Raw genomic sequence first — 3404 nt, 5'->3', positions numbered from 1 at the left:
GGGGAAAATGGAAATTAGACAACACAAAGAATTAATATTTTTGAAATTATTAATATGTCTTTCTATTTTTCATTTTGTCTACAGACCTTCTCCCTAGTAATCTTGAGACACTCTCCTACTACCAGGGATAACCCCATTAGGGACTGGGTGAGACATGTACAGAATTGTTATGGGTGGCATGCAAAGAGTAATAAAGAATTGCTATTCAGCTACTAGAATTCCCCCAAATCATCTTGCAACAAACAGAAAAGCTTGTAATCCAGGACTGAAAAAGAGATGGAAGATTGTCTAAATTCTCTCAGCATATCATGAACCAATTCTGGAACCAGATCATAATGTCATAGTGTATAGATAAGAAACCTATGCTTACAACTAGCTCATGAGGTTAACACCCTGAAATAGAGTGAAAGAGCAAGAGATAAGAATGCCATCCCAGAGAGGGTGACATGTATCTGTTAAATGGAGGGACCACTGAAAGCAGGGAGCTTTTCCCTTTAACCAATATGAAACCCTGGGAGACAATATTGATGTACCAAAGGGGTTAGTGATATGGGTTTTCCATTAGTGTAAACTCAGTGGCACGACATGACATTGTTACAGGCAAAAGAGCCTGAGTGTAGCTTCCTTTATTCCCATATAGTGTGAATGTGTCCATTTTCTTTTAGGAGGGATAGTGGCATGAGAGTTAGTTCAACATCTGGCTTAGGAGGTTGGCAGAAGAGGGGGCTCTCCAGAGGGGCAATGGGGATCTTATAGGTAAGGGCTGAAGAGTAGACCACGTGGATGGGGTCTATGGACCTCACTGCCAGACCAGGAGCCAAGGGACAGCAGCAGTAAGAGTTGAGATGGAGGCCAAACAGCCAAAGACCCACCCTGACCAAGCAGGTAAATATGAAAAACTGACACCAGCAGAGGTCCCAGGATGAGCCAGTCACACTTTAGGAGTCTGGTCCAGGGAACAACAGAACACACTTCAGTCAGTTTTGAGACTCTCTTCATTTGATGGCATGTGTGTATTCAACCCCTTCATACCAGGAGACACTAAAGGGAACTGTAGCAGGAGCAAAGATAATCTAAAGCACTGGGTGCTTATCCTAGGGAAACTCATCGTCTAAACACTCCAAGAAACTAAACTCCTCAAAGTATATCTCAAATTATAAAATTAAACCAGACTTGACCCTCCCCTCTCAAAAAAATTAACTTTGATTCCTTTTTACTCTTCTTACCCAACAGTGGCTAGAGGTACGCATGAAGATAATATGTCATTTTCAGAGAATAAGGAACTATATTTTTCTGCAAACTTGAGTATACTATGCACAACTCTGTAATTCCAGAAAAACTCAAAATCTTATTTAAAGCTACAGATCACAAGTAAGTGTATGGATGTTTAAACTTGTTCAGGCTCAGCTATGCTTTAAATTCACTCTTGGTTCTATCAGATCATTGATTTGTCATTGATCTGATTTGATTATACTTAGATGATATCAGCTGTAATATTGAGGAAGTAGACAATGCAAAGTAATTAGTCACAAAGCTCTCTGTAAGCCTCCAATATAATGAACTCTGGGCAAATTAGACCGTAAGCATAATATCTCCCATTTTAATTTGATTTCTGAGCTCCAGAATTAGGAAGGCCATCAGTAAGATCCGTTGTTATTTTTCCCAATATAATTAGAGGGTCAACAATTTGATCTTGCCTTGATGACAAAACAATTATCTTTGGCATCCCCTTTCCCATTTAGAAAAAAATAAAAGCCTGTGCTTACTTAAGTCTCTTTTCTAATTAAGGAGAGTTAGTTCTGCTTTCACAGCCTTCTCTTTTATCTCCATGAGTATGAGTGACTGTTGGTTGCTCTCTTTTCCCATCTGACCTATGTTTGCACTATAAGCTCCCCAGCTATCCTGGCGAATGTCTGGTCACTTCAATTTTCTCCATTTCTTCAGTTATCTTGGTTGGGAGTTTTTCAATGGAATTTCTCTAGCAAGCTATAATAAAATAGAAAATAATTCAAAATAAGGACATGTTGAAGATTTGTGTTTGCTGGTGTTTTGTTTGTTTGTTTGTTTGTTTTACCATACTGAAAGTGTGAAATTCTGTGAACTCCTTTGGCAAACCATTCCAATTGCTTACACCCTTGAATGAGGAAGTTCTCTTAAAAGACTAATTTGAAACTTTTGACATTCAGTTAATCCCACTTCCTTCCTATTAACAATCAATATTCAATACTGTGACATGTAAGTAATATGATAGTTCTTACATATTATTTTATATTTACCACATTAAAACTCTTGGCTGTTTTTGCTCCCCCACTTACACTTTTTTGTTTTTCCTCCGCTTACAAATGAAAGTATGGACTATATACAAACAGCTGAAGTTCTACTTTTATTATGAAATCGACAGTGTCCTAAATTACTTTTTTGGGAAACAGTCTCAATAGCATGAGTGACAGCAACCTAAATAGAGAGAATGGAACCAAAACCCACAATAAGCCCTGTGGACTATGACAGAAAACAAAAAACAAAACAAAACAAAAAAGAAAAAACAGATTTCTATTGCACAGAATTCTTAACTTTAAAACAAAATGAAGTCCTGTAAAGCTCTGCTTGCGTGGTAAAATTTGCCAAGTATGTGAACCACCATCTTCCCTTTTAATCTTATTGTACTTGTCTTAATTAAAGGATTACTCCTCATCTCTAGTAAAATACCTGATACCTATTTTAGGGCAGAGGAATTAATCAGTTCTTGCCAAAACCACATCCCTGAAGCTAGAGTTCATAGACGTTAGAAGAACATGGGTAAAGACACCTGCTGTAGCAAATTTAGCTCTGTGCCTTGGAGCAAATTGCTTAACCTTGCTAACTTTGTTTTTATCTGTGTTATATCTATGTTTGTTTTATGTATAACAAGAACCATTGCACAAACTTCATAAAAGAGTTCTGGGAATTAGTGAAATCATAAATAAGGTTAAGCCCTCAATATGGTGCCCAGCAAATAATAAAGGCTCAATAAATGTTCATTGTTTTGATTATTTAGTTTTAGTAGTATTCCTAATTTTCATCTGGAGAAGAAATTCTTTATGGGATTTTTGTTCTCTCCAAGGACTGTTTGAAGCCACAATTAAAAGGCAGTTTCACCTATTGTTTTGGGAAAATAGGTCCATCTAGGAAACCCTCTTGTAACCACGTGTCCTTCTGAAGTACTGAGGATTAAGACTTCTAGAGAAATTTTGAGAGAACATTTCAACCCATAATAGTTCCTTAAGAGTAAGTCTTAATTTTACCTTTAGTATTCAATTTTAGATCATATTTCCTTCCAACTTCCTAAATTGCAACTGTTAGAGCAAATTATAGATGGGGATATTTCTGTATGGTTTAATATTTCCAAAACATATAATGATTTTGAC

This window comes from Neophocaena asiaeorientalis, unplaced genomic scaffold (assembly GCF_003031525.2).
Source record: "Neophocaena asiaeorientalis asiaeorientalis breed wild unplaced genomic scaffold, Neophocaena_asiaeorientalis_V1.1 scaffold250, whole genome shotgun sequence".
Taxonomy (NCBI): domain Eukaryota; kingdom Metazoa; phylum Chordata; class Mammalia; order Artiodactyla; family Phocoenidae; genus Neophocaena; species Neophocaena asiaeorientalis.
This window is presented reverse-complemented; position numbering follows the sequence as displayed.